A 14,250-nucleotide genomic window follows, 5' to 3' on the forward strand; every position below is an offset into this window, starting at 1 on the left:
CTAGGAGTGGGATTGCTGGATCGAATGGTATGTCTATTTCTAGTTTTCTGAGGAAACGCCATATCATTTTCCAAAATGGTTGTATCATTTTGCATTCCCAAGCCAGTCACTTTTGAGATATAAAAAGAGTAGATTGGATGGTGCAGATGGTTAAATGCTCCACTACTAGCTGGAAGGTTGGCCGTTTGAACCCACTCAGAGGTGCCTCAGAAGCCGGGCCTGGTGATGTGCTTCTGAAAGGTTATAGCCTTGAAAACCCTATGGTGCAGTTCTGCTCTGTACACATGGGATCGCCATGAGTCAGCAGCTAACAACAACAGGCCCAGAGAAGCAAGCAGAGTGGGGGAAGATAGATGCCATGTGGAGATCTCCTGGGAACTCTGAGGAGAATGCTAGAAAAGCTGAGATAAGGATTTTCCTCCAGAGTGGATAAAGAAAGCCTTCCCCTAGAGCTGACACCCGAAATTTGAACTTCTAGCCTCCTGAACTGTGAGAAAATGAATTTCTGTTTGTTAAAGCTGCCCACTTGTGGTATTTCTCTTACAGGGGCGCTAGGAAAGTAAGACATTAGCGGGCTGGACTCTGCTGGTGCATGACTTGGGCAGTGCCATTTGCAGCCTGGCTCCCCACACCCTTCCCCTGCAGCTGTGAGGGCACCTCGCGCTCCTGCCGTTGTTGGTGCCCGGGGTCACAGACCACTTCTTTACTGTCCCATGGCAGAGGGTCCAGGACAGGCAAACCCACCCGTGCTTTCCCTGGAAAGCTGCTTTGTGACCTGAAGCCTCTTTGTCTTCTCATCCAACAAAGGGCTTGGAACCCCAGGGTGGAAGGGGCCCTGCAGCTCATCATGTCGTCCACATCTCACTCAGATCAGGCTGTTCTGCTTACCAGTGCTGCTATAACACAAGTACCACAGTGGGTGGCTCTAAACAACAGAAATTTGTTTTCTCACAGTTCTGGAGGCTAGAAGTCCAAATCAGGGTCTCAGCTGTGTTGATTCCTTCCTTGTCAGTAGCCCTGGGTGTCCCTTGGTTCCTTGTCTTGTAGATGATCCTCACAGGGGCTCTGTCTTCTCCTCCATGGGTGGGTGGATGTGTGTATGGGTATGATCTAATTAATATTACAAAGAAAACCATATTTCCAAATAGGATTCAGATTCTAACACATCTTTTGGGGGGACAAAATCCAATCCATAACACATGCCCAGAGAGGTCAAGTGCCTTCTCCAGACCCCATAGCTGGCTGCTAAGAGACCTACATGAGGACCTCTGTGCACCATTCTTTCTGGTGCAGAAGTTGGAGTGCCAGCCCCAGGTGGTTTCGGCGGTGAGCTGAAGCAGTAGAGGGCAGATGGGAATGCTTGGTGTATCAGCCAGGGTTCAACCAGAGATGCAGAACTAGAAAGAGATACATGTATAGTAAGAGATTTAGTGCAAGGAATTCTCTGATGTGGTGAGGGCTGGCTGGGCAAGTCAGAAATCCACAGGGCAGGTTGGAGCTCTCAGACTCCAGCCAAAGCTGCACTCCACAGCTCAGAATTTCTTCCTCCCTCAGGGAAGCCTCAATTCTGTAATTAAGGCCTTTTTAACTGTTTGAAACAGGCCCACCCTGATTATCTATGATAATCTTCCTTACTTAAAGTCAACCAATTATGGACTTTAATCACATCTACAAAATACCTTTGCAGCCACACCTACATGTGGGTTTGATGGACTAACTGGATCCTGGCCAGGGGGACACATCAAAAGACCCTGTGAACGCTGGTGCCACTGAGGCATGGGTGGTGGGTTGTCCCCCCTGTACTCCCACTCACCTTAGGATGCTCCATGCCTGCTCTCTGGGATGCTGGAGGGAGACTGAGGTCCAGGCCTTTGTCCTGGAGACTTGGGAGATTGTAGACAAAATCTGACCTTTTAGGATTGGGAAGAGCCTCACAGGGCTCTGGCCCGACTTCCAGGTGTCCCACCTCCATCTGCACACCTCCTATGACAGAAGCTCTTCCTCTCGAGGCACCCCATGGAGGACAGTCTGCACTGGGGACAGTTTTACCTGAAATCCACTCCCTTTGGGCCTCTCTGGGCCTGTGTTGTGGATTGATTTGTGACCCCCTAAAAGATGTGGCACACACAGCCCTGAAATCTGAAGGCTGTTTCTACATTTGTGTAGTACAGTGGTTCTCAAACTTTGTCTGGTATCCTAATCACCTGGGCAGCTTGGTAAAAGTACAGTGCAGGCCCCATTCGGTTCAGCCAGCCTGGGCCTCTGTGTTCTATACTGGCCCTTCAGGTGATTCCTACACAAACCAAAGTTCGAGAACCCCCGGCATAATGCATAGCCTCTCAAGCTTTCACATGCATGGGAATCCCCCAGGGATCTTGTGAGAAAGCAGATTCCAATTGCTTGGTTCTAGAGTGGGGCTCATGATTCTGGATTTCTAACAAGCTTCCAGGTGATGCAGATGCTTCTGACCTGGGACCACACTTCAAATAGCAAATGCTGAATGGCTCAAGTAAAGCATGTGGGAATCAGGCTGACTTGGGTTAGATTTTTGTGTGACCTTGAGCAAGTTAGTTGACTTCTTTAAACCTCAGTTTCCTCATCTGTACAATAGCAGTAATGTGCCTTCCTCAGAAAGCTGCTGCAATGGTTAGATAAGAAAGAACTTAGCACCATACCTAGTAAGCACTCATTGAGTGTTACTGTTATTAAAAGCCCCAGGCTGGTCACAGAGACACTTACTACATAAAAATACTCCCTACAGTTACTGTTCAGAGCCCCGAGTTTCTCTTTCCATCATCCCTCTGGGACTTGGTTTCCAGGCTCTCCTCTGTCTTTGTTGCTCCCCTCCCAGTGTAATTGCAACCATGTCTTTCTACCAGTTGAGCCCCAGTGGGAAGCTGTTCTCTAAGACGGTTTTACCAGCGTGGGGTGTAGGGGAGAGGGGGGCAGCTGGCTGGCTCTTCTTTCCAGATGCTGGTCCATCAAAAGTGACATAGCATCATGATAGTGGTGATGGTTGCACATGAAGAATGTACTTAATGTCACTGAATTGTACCTGTAAAGAAATTTGAAATGGCAAATGTTTCATATATATATATATATAGATAGAGAGAGAGCGAGCGAGAGACCACGATTTAAAAAAAAGAAAAATGTGATAATTTCCTGACAAGGTAGCAGAAACAGAAAAAAAGTGACACTAGCATGGAGCTCTCGCCTAAGTGCACCAGAGGGTCAGAGAAGAGGCGCCTGTAAGTTTGACTCACAGAAATCAGGAGAATGTTTATGGAACCATGAGAGGAGGCAGAGCTTAAAACGGAATCGGAAGAACTTTAAGAGATGAGCCTCTGCCCATAATATGGTGTCTTCTCTTGTCTCACCCCAGTGCATTCCTCACCCCTTGCTACAACCATCTATACCCCATAAGGAACAACTGGAGTTAATAACAAAAGAGACTGGAAGTGGGAGGAGACTTTGGAAATTCAGCCTTTCAAATTCTTCATTTTGAATTGTGTAGTGCCCAATACCAGCAATTTAGGCCATAGCATTCTTTTTTTAAACAAACTTTTTTATTAAAAATCAAACCATACCCAGTGCTGTCGAGTTGATTCCAACCCATAGTGACCCTATAGGACAGAGTAGAACTGCCTCAGGGTTTCCAAGGAGCTGCTGGTAGATTCAAACTGCTCACCTGTTGATTAGCAGCCGTATCGTTTAACCACTATGCTGCATAAACAGAAAAGTACAAGGATCCTCAGTGTTCATTGCCATGAATTTTCTTAATGTGAACACATCCATGTAACTACCATCCAAAATAAGAAATAAAACATCACCAGAACCCAAGAACCCCCCTAGTATTCCCTCCCAGCCACAATCCCCCATCCCCAAAGGTAGCCAGGATCCTATCACCAAATATTATTTTTGAATTTTTTATAAATGAATTTCTACAATACACATTCTTTTGTGATAGCTTCTTTCATTCAACTTTATATTTGTGAGCCATTCATGGGTGGCAGAAGTTCATTGATTGTCACTGTATTATAGTTTTACATTTTATAAATACATAACAATTTTCCACTTACATAAATAATAACAATTTATCCATTCTATATTTGGTGAACATTTGGGTCTTTTCCAGTTTTTGGTCATTATTGCTGCTGAGAACATTCTTATACAGGTCTTTTGGTATACAAATGACTACATTTCTATTGAGTGTATACCTACAAATGGACTTGGTGAATCATGGAATATGGATGTGTTCATTTTTAGTGATTACTTTCAGTCAGTTTTCAAAAGTGGTTATACTGGTTGACACCCCACCTAAACCCATAAAGATTTCATTTACTCCACATCTTTGCTAATCCTTGGTGTTGTCAGTCATTTTAATTTTAATTCTGGTGAGTGTATAGTGAGATCCTTTGGTTTTAGTTTGCATTTTACGGAAGACTATTGATGTTATCTTTTTTTTAAACATATTTTTATTGTCCATTTGGATATCCTCTTTTGTGAAGATCCTATAAGTCTTTTGCTTTTTTTCTTTTAGATTTTCTGTCTTCCTCTTGTTGTTTTGTAGGAGTTCTTTATATATTCAGGACACAGACCTCTGTTAGATGTATGTATTGCATATATTTTCTCCCACTCTGTGGCTTGCTTTTTCTCTTGTTTAAGGAAGGGAAAGCATAGTTTTTTAATCTTTTCCTTTAAGGTTGTTGCTTTTGGTGCCCTGTTTAGGAAATCTATACCTATCCGAAGAAAAGGAAACATTCTCTTATGTTAGCTTCAAGATGCTTTATTCTTTGAACTTTCACATTTATATCTACAGTCTAACTAGAGTTGATTTTTTTATGTATGATGTGAGGTAGGAGACAAGATTCATTTTTCTTCCAGTGGAAATCGATCCACCATTTATTTCCCCACTGCTTATGTAATAAAGATCTGACTCTGTTTTTGATGTTTGACTGCCGACAGCTTTAAAGTCCCACCTCCCCCTTCTCCTTCTGCCTCCCCATTTAGGTAAGCTGATAAGAAAGCCTACACATAACCTCCTTGATGCTGGCATGAAGGTCAAACCATACAATCCCTGGCCCATGCGCACAGATTCTTCCCTGGCACCCCCGCCCCAACCATCAGGGCCACTTGCTCCCACTTTCTCTCAAGCTGCTCAGGTCCCTTTTAGACTGGATTTGGTACCCGCCCTGTTCTCCCCATACAGCCTTACTGTGTGATTGGTAAATCTCTTCATTCCCTTTTGATACATGTGTGGCAGCACCAGTGTTGACATATGAACCAATCTGGGGTGAAGGTGTTGATTTCACCCTTTGCAGTGTGATGTCTGCACTCTGTAATGTAACTTTTTTGTAAATGAAGTTGCTGTGTGTGTGTTAGTCCCTATTCAGTTCCACTGGTCTATTTGTCTATCCTTGCACCCATACCACAATATCTTGTAATTTTATAATAAATGTTTATATCTACTAGTGTAAGTCCTTCAACTTTTTCTTCAACATTGTCTTGCTGAGTTTGGCCCTTTGCATTTCCATATAAAAATTTCCACACACAGACACTTGCACAAAACACAAGCCCTGATAGGATTTTGATGAGATTCCTTTGAATACTAGATCCATATAGAGAAAGTAGACATTTTATAATACTAAGTCTTCCAATTCATAAACATGTAATTTTTACATATTTGGGCCTACTTTAATTTCTCTTGATACATTTTGTAGTTTTGTATATACAGCATCTTTTGTTAAATTTATTCCAAGGTATTTGGGTTTTGTTGTTGTTATTGCTGCTATTGTAAATGGTATTTTAAAAACATTCTGCTATAATTACTACAGGTATACAGAAATTTTGTTTTTTGTATATTTACCTTGTATCCAGCAGCCTTTATAAATGAACTTATTAATTCTTAGTTTATTTGTAGGCTCTTTAGATTTTCTAGATGCATAATCATGTCCTCAGTGAATAATGAGAGCTTTTTTTTTTCCTCTCTCCTTTTAGTGCTGACTGGGAACTCCAGTTCAGTGATTCTCCTCTTAGAGGAGATCATTCAATATTTCACTTTAAATCATGCTGATTGTGCTCAATTTTTTTGAGTATTCTCTTTATCAGATACAAAAGGTCCCCATCTGTTTGTAGTTTGCTACATGTTTTTATCATGAGTGGATGTTGAATGTTATCAAATGCTTTTTCTGAATCTAATGAAATAATCATAGGATTTTCCCCCTTTATTTCATTAATGTAGTGAATTACATGATTGATTTTTGAATATTGCATTCCTGGATTACATCCATCTCAATTGCAATATATATTTTTTATGTAACTCCATTTGATTTACTAATATTTTGTTTATGTTTTTCTTTGCAATTATACTATGAAAGTGATTGTTCTGTAATTTTCTTTTCATAAAATGTGCATGTCAGTATCAAGGTAATGGTGGCCTTATAAAGTGATTTGGGAACTATTTCCCTTTTTTATGTTCCCTGGAAGAGAAGAGTTTGGGTAATATTGCTGTTATTTTTTGTGTAAATGTTTGGAAGAATGCAATTGGGAAGACGCTTGGGCCTGAAGTTATTTGGGAAGAAGATTTTTAATTACAGATTCAATTTCTTTAGCAGATACAGGTCTATTTAAATTTTCTGCTTCTTCTAGTGTCAGTTTTGATAACTTGTGTGTTTTCTGTAATTTGTTCATTTGACAAATGTTGTCACAATTATTAGTGTTAAGTTATTCATTATGTCCACTTCTTTTACTAGTGATATCCACTTTTACATTTCTGTTATTATAATTTGTGTACTCTCCCTCTCCTGTTCCCCCCACCCACAGCTTGTAGTCAGTCAGGCTAGAGATTTATTAATTTTATTTTTTCCCTAAGAATCAACTTTAGGCTTTGTTGGTTTTTTCTACTGCATATTTTTTTCTCATTGTTTTTCTGCTCTTATATTTCTTATTTCTTTCCCTCAACTTTAGTTTACTGTTCTTTTCAAGTCACTTAAAATAAATATTTAGATGATTTTTTTCAGCCTTTCTTGTTTTCTAATATATGAATTTAAATTATAAATTCCCCTTTAAGCCTGCTTTAGCTATAATCTACTGTTATTTGATATGTTGTATTTTCATTATTAATCAGCTCAAAATATTTATTAATTTTTATCAGTATTTTCTTCTTTAATCTCTGGTTACTTTGAAGTGCTTAATTTCCAAATGTCTGCTTATTTGCTAGTAATATTTTTTTTTTTTTTTTTGCTTAATTACACTGTAGTCAGAAACACATCCTTTATTGTTTTAACATTTTCACATTTGTTTAGACTTGCTTTATAGCCCACCATATTATTAATCTTGTCAAAATATTTTATATGCATTTGTGTGTGGTTCCTCAATGTAGTGATTTTTATATGTTTGGTAATTATATTGTTGAAATCTTCTATTTTCATTCTAATTTTTATCTGCTTGGTCTGTCATTTGCTGAGAGAAGTGTGTTGAAATATCCCACTGTGATTGTAGATTTTTTGGTTTGTTTGTTTTGTTTTGTTTTGTTTTCTTTCAATCATTTCTCCCTGTAGAAATTTTGTGAGTATCTAAGTAGGTACATACACTTAGAATTTATTCTTAGTGGGTTGCCCTTATTATCATGAATTTTTTCTCTTTCTAGAAATGCTTCTTGTCATAAAGTCTGCATTCGCTAATTGTCAGTGTAACACTACCAACTTTTTTCTTTCGTTGTTTTTCTTTTTTTAAGTGAACTTTTTATTCTAGAATAGTTTTAGATTACAAAAAGGTTGCAGAGATAGTACAGACAGCTCTCATATATCCTACACCCACTTCTCCCTATTGTTAACATCTTAGTATGGTATATTTGGTACATCTAGTATGGTACATTTGTTATAACTAATGAACCAGTACTGATACATTGAATGCCATACTTCATTTATATCTCCTTAGTTTTTGCCTAATGTTCTTTTTATGTTCCAGGATTCTGTTCAGAATACCATGTTAAATTTAGTTGTCATTTTCTTTAAGCTCTTCTAGACTGTGGTAGTTTCTTAGATGATCCTTGTTCATGACCTTGGCAGTTTTGAGGAATACTATTCAGATATTTTATAGAATAACCTTTAATTTACATTTGTCTGATGTTTTTGTCATGATTAGACAAAGGCTATGGGTTTTTGAGCAGAAGGCTATATAGGGAAAAGTACCATCTTTATCACATCAAATCAAGGGTGCATGGTATATAAATATAACTTATCTGTATTGATGTTAACTTTGATTACCTGGGAGTTACGTACCATTTCCTTGAGAGGTCAGTGTCTGCAAAATTACTTGGAGTTCTTCTGGATGGGAGATTTATCCACTCTTCTATTTATTTACTTATTCAATCATTTGTTTGTATCAATATGGACACATGGAGATTAACTTTATACTTTGAGTTATAATCCATTACATTGTTTGTTATTTCTCTATTTATTTATGTTCAAATTGTTCTAGCTTTGGCCCTTGGGAGCTCTTTTAATTGGCTCCTGTGTGAGTTTGTCATAACTCCGTTGTCTTACTTTTTCATTGTCCAGATTTTGTATGCATATGAGGCAATTGAAAATACCCATGGCTTGGGTCAGGTCACCTTAGTCATCAAAGTGACGTCTTTGCTTTTTAACACTTTAAAGAGGTTTTTGCAGCAGATTTGCCCAGTGCAATACATCATTTGATTTCTTGACTTTTGCTTTCATGGGCATTGATTATTGATCCAGAAAGAATAAAATCCTTGATAACTTCAATTTCTTCGCCATTTTATAATGATGTTGCTTATTGGTCCAGTTGTAAGGATTTTTTTTTTATGTGTGTGTTTAGGTGTAATCTATAGTGAATACTCATCTTTTGCCTTCATCAGTAAGTGCTCCAAGTCATCTTAACTTTTGGCAAGCAGGGTTATGTCATCTGCGTATCTCAGGTTGTTAATGAATCTTCCTCCAATCCTGGTGCCGCTCTCTTCTTCATATAGTTCAGCTTTTAGATTAATTGTTCAGCATATAGATTGAATAAGTAAGGGGAAAGAATACAACCTTGACACACACCTTTTCCAATTTTAAACAATGTAGTATCCCCTTGTTCTGTTCTAATGACTTCTTCTTGATCCATGTACAAGTTCACATGAGCATATTTTATTAAATTTATACCTAAGTACATCATTGTTTTTGGTGCTATTGTAAATGGTATTGTCTTTTTAATTTCAAATTTCAATCATTCTTTGGTCGTATATAGGAAACATTTGATTTTTATACACTGACCTTGTGTATTTTCTGCCCTTTTTATAGTTGCTTATTAGTTACAGTTCTGTTGTTGATTCTTTGGGATTTTCAACATACACAATATCTCATCTGTTACTAAAGATAGCTGTATTTCTTCCTTTCCAATTTGTATACCTTTCATTTATTTTTATGGTCCTATTGCACTAATTAGGACTTCCAGTATGATGTTGAATAGGAATGACAAGAGAGGACATCCTTTTCTTGTTCCCATTCTTAGGGAGAGAGTGTTCAGTCTCTCCCATTAAGTATGATGTTAGCTGTAGGTTTCTCGTATATTACCTATATTCAGTTCAGAAAGTTCCCTTATAGTCCTAGTTTTGGGAAAGTTTTTATTTTTATTTTTAATTCTATTGTACTTTAAGTGAAAGTTTACAATTCAAGTTAGTCTCTCATATAAAAATTCATACATACGTTGTTATGTGACCCTAGTTGCTCTCCCTATACTATAACAGCACACTCCTTCCTTCGTCCCCTGATTTCCCGTGTCCATTCAACCAGCTCCTGACCCTCTCTGCCTTCTCATCTCACCTCCAGACAGGAGCTGCCCATTTAGTCTCATGTATCTACTTGAGCTGAGAAGCACACTCTTCACAAGTATCATTTTCTGTCCCACAGTCCAGTCTAATCTTTGTCTGAAGAGTTGACCTTGGGAATGGTTTTAGTTCTGGATTGACAGAGAGTCCGGGGGCCATGCTTCCTGGGGTTCCTTCAGTCTCAGTCAGATCATTAAGTCTTGTCTTTTTACTAGAATTTGAGTTCTGCACCCTACTTTCTCCTGCTCTGTCAGGGACTCTCTGTTGTGTTCCCTGTCGGGGTGAACATTGGTGGTAGCCAGGCACCATCTAGTTCTTCTGGTCTCAGGCTGATGCAGTCTGTGGTTTATGTGGCCGTTTCTGTCTTTTGGGCTAATACTTTCCTTGTGTCTTCAGTGTTCTTCATTCTCCTTTGCTCCAGGTGGGTTGGGACCAATTGATGCATCTTAGATGGCCACTCGCTAGCTTTTAAGACCCCAGATGCCACTCAGCAAAGTGGGATGCAGAACATTTTCTTAAAAAACTTTGTTATGCCAATTGACCTAGATGTCCAGTTTTGGGAGAGTTTTTATTATGAATAGGTGTTGAATTTTGTCAAGTGCTTTTTCTGCATTTATTGATGTGATCATTTGGTTTTTCTTTTAATATGATGAGCTACATTGATTGATTTACACGTATTGAAACAGCCTTGCATTCCTGGAATGAACCTGTTCCCAGGAATGTATTATCCTTTTTGCATATTGCTGGATTTGATTTGCTAATATTTTGCTAGCAACTCATTATCCTCTTTATATGTTGCTTGATTCAGTTTGCTAATATTTTATTAAGGATTTTTGCTTCAATATTTATGAGAGATACTGGTCTGTAGTTTTCTTATTTTGTGCTGTGATTGTCTGGTTTTGGTATTAGGGTAAAGCTCCCCTCATAGAATGAGTTGAGAAGTTTTCCTTCTGCTTCAATTTTCTGGAAGAGATTGCAGAATATTGGTATTATTTGTTTCTTCAACTTTGTGGGCATAGAGTTTGTTGTTGTTAGTTGCTGTTTAGTTGGCTGCAAATCATGGTGACCCCATCTACAATAGAATGACACAGAATATAGAACTTATTTTTGTGTATTTTCCTGCTTGTCAAGACGAAGTTCTGGCTGCCTTGGTAGCTTTCTGATGCTTTCACAGTTTTTTTCTTTTTTTTTTTAACATAATATTTTTTTGTGTTTTTGGTGAAAGTTTACACAGCAAAATGTTGTTGTTGTTAGGTGCCACCGAGTAGGTTCCGACTCATATAGAGACCCCATGCACAACAGAATGAAACACTGCCCAGTCCTGTGCCATCCTCACAATCATTGCTGTGTTTTTTGCCGAATGTTGCAACGACTGTGTCAGTCCATCTCATTAAGGGTCTTCTCCTTTTTTGCTCACCCTCTACTTTACCAAGCATGATGTCTTTTTCTAGGGATTGATCCCTCCTGCTAACATGTCTAAAGTAAGTGAGATGAAGTCTCGCCATCCTCCCTCCTAAGGAGCATTCTGGCTGTATTGCTTCCAGGACAGACTTATTCATTCTTCATGGTATTTTCAATATTCTTCCCCAACACCATAATTCAAAGGTATCAATTCTTCTTTGGTCTTCCTTATTCAGTGTCCAGCTATCACATGCATATGAGATGATTGAAAATACCATGGCTTGGGTCAGGTGTACCTTAGTTCTCAAAGTGACATCTTTGGTTTTCAACACTTTAAAGAGGTCTTTTGCAGCAGATTTGCCTAGTGCAATAAATCATTTGATTTCTTCTCTGCTGCTTCCATGCGCATTGATTTTGGATCCGAGTAAAATTAAATCTTTGACAACTTCAATCTTTTCTTTGTTTATCGTGAGTTGCTTCTTGTTCCAATTGTGAGGATTATTGTTTTCTTTATGTTGAAGTGTAATCCATACTCAGGGATATTGCTTTTTGGCACCCAAAGTGACCACATTGCTCTGTGGTAGCAGGTAGATTGTGGATGATCCATGAGTCCTTGCTTTCTTGCTGTCCATGTTCTCTCTCCTTCCAGTTGGTATTCAGTTTGTTTCTTCAGTCCTTCATTTGCTGTCCTGAGGTCTGAGGTTGATGTTTGTGACTGTTCTTGGTTGTTTATATAACACTTTGTTGTAGAGGGATGCTGTGGTGCGTTACCTATGCCACCATCTTAGCCCCTCCTCCTCATGTAGATTTTTTCTTTTTCTTTTTTAAATTTCATCAAGAGTTTCTAGTTGTTCTTGGTGGGAGAATTAGTCTGATACAAGCTAGTGCATCACAGCCAGATTGGAATTCCTTAGGCCATTGCATTTTTTACTTCTCCCACTGTGCCATGGCCAGTGATTCCTCATGATATTCTAAGACCTGGTGCTTTAATATAGATTTTATAAGTCATGCAGGAAAATGAGTCACTCTCGCATTCCTTCATCTATACCCTTAGTTACAAGGGCTCTAAAAAAGAGTTGGCTTCCACCTTCTCTTTAAGGCATGGAAAACAAAGTAATGGTCTTGGAAGAAGATAGTCTTCATTATAAAAACTACCGATGAAAGGAACAGATGGGAATAGCTATGTAAAATTGGCTTTTCAGCCTTGGGGATCTTGGGTCAGTGTAATTATTGGTTTAGGTTTTTGGTAAGCCTCAGTAAAATTAAGCCTCCCTATATGGTTAATGGAGTCTCATGGATTGAATTGTGTCTCTCCACCCCCATATATCTGTCAACTTGGCTGGGTCATGATTCCCAGTATTGTATGATTGTCTACCATTTTTTCATCTGATGTGATTTCCCTATGTGTTGTAAATGGGTAGAACTGACATTTTTACACTGTTGAGTCTACCTATCCATGAGCATGGTGTGTTTTTCCATTTATGTAGATCTCTTTTGGTTTCTTGCAGTAGTGTTTTGTAGTTTTCTTTGTATAGGTCTTTTACATGCCTGGTTAGATTTATTCCTAAGTATTTTGTTTTTTAGGGGCTTGTCTTAGTCATCTAGTGCTGCTATAACAGAAGTACCACAAGTGGATGGTTTTAACAAAGAGAAGTTTATTTCCTTACAGTAAAGTAGCTAAAAGTCCACATTCGGGGTGTTGGCTCCAGGGGAAGGCTTTCTCTCTCTCGGCCTTCTCATCAGTGTTCCCCCAGACTAGAAGATTCTTGGTGCAGGGAGCCCGGTCCAAAGGACGCGCTCTGCTCCCGGCACTGCTTTCTTGATGGTATGAGGTCCCCAATTCTGTGTGTGCTTCCGTTTCCTTTTATCTCTTGTAAGGTAAAAGGTTGTGCAGGCCACACCCTAGGGAAACTCCCTTTACATTGGATCAGGGATATGACCTGGGTAAGGGTGGTGTTATAATCCCACCCTAATCCTGTTTAACATAAAATTATAATCACAAAATGGAGGCCAGCCACACAGTTCTGGGAATCATGGTCCAGCCAAATTGATACACACATTTTTTGGGGGACATAATTCAAACCATGATAGGGCTATTATAAATGGTATTGTTTTCCTGATTTCCTTTTCATCGTTGTCTTTCTTGGTGTATAGGAATCCAACTGATTTTTGTATGTTTATCTTGTATCCTGCTACTCTGGTGAATCTTTCTGTTAGTTCTAGTAGTTTTCTCGTGGAGTCTTTTGGGATTTCTATGTATACTGTCATATCTTCCACAAGTAGGGAGAGTTTTACTTCTTCCTTACCAATTTGGATGCCCTTTATTTCTTTTTCTTGCCTTATTGCTCTAGCTAGGACTTCCAGCACAGTGTTAAATAGGAGTGGTGATAAAGGACATACTTGTCTTCTTCCTGTTCTCAAGAGGAATGTTTTCAGTGTCTCTCTATTAAGAATGATGTTGTCTGTTGGTTTTGTATAGATGCCCTTTATTATGCTGAGGAATTTCCCTTCTATACCTATTTGATTGAGAGTTTTTATTAGGAATGAGTGTTAGATTTTGTCAGATGCCTTTTCTGCATCAATTGAGATGATCATGTGATTCTTTTATTTTATTTATGTAGCGGATTACATTGATTGATTTTCTGATGTTGAACCATCCTTGCAGACCTGCTATGAATCCCACTTGTTTGTGGTATATTATTTTTTTGATATGATGCTGAATTCTATTGGCTAGAATTTTGTTGAGAATTTTTGCATCTATATTCATGAGAGAGATTGGTCTCTAATTTTCTTTTTTTGTGGCATCTTTGCCTGATTTTGGTATAAGGGTTATGCTGGCTTCATAAAATGAGTTCAGAAGTATCCTTTCCCTTTCTATGTTCTGAAGTAGTTTGAGTAGTACTAGTGTAAGCTCTTGTCTGTATTTTTTGGTAGAATTCTCTAGTGAAGCCGTCTGGGCCAGGGTTTTTTTTGTTGTTGTTGGGAGTTGAGTGGCGCTGCACAGCCTGTCTATAGGG

Source organism: Trichechus manatus, unplaced genomic scaffold (genome assembly GCF_000243295.1).
Source record: "Trichechus manatus latirostris isolate Lorelei unplaced genomic scaffold, TriManLat1.0 scaffold00019, whole genome shotgun sequence".
Classification (NCBI taxonomy): Eukaryota; Metazoa; Chordata; class Mammalia; order Sirenia; family Trichechidae; genus Trichechus; species Trichechus manatus.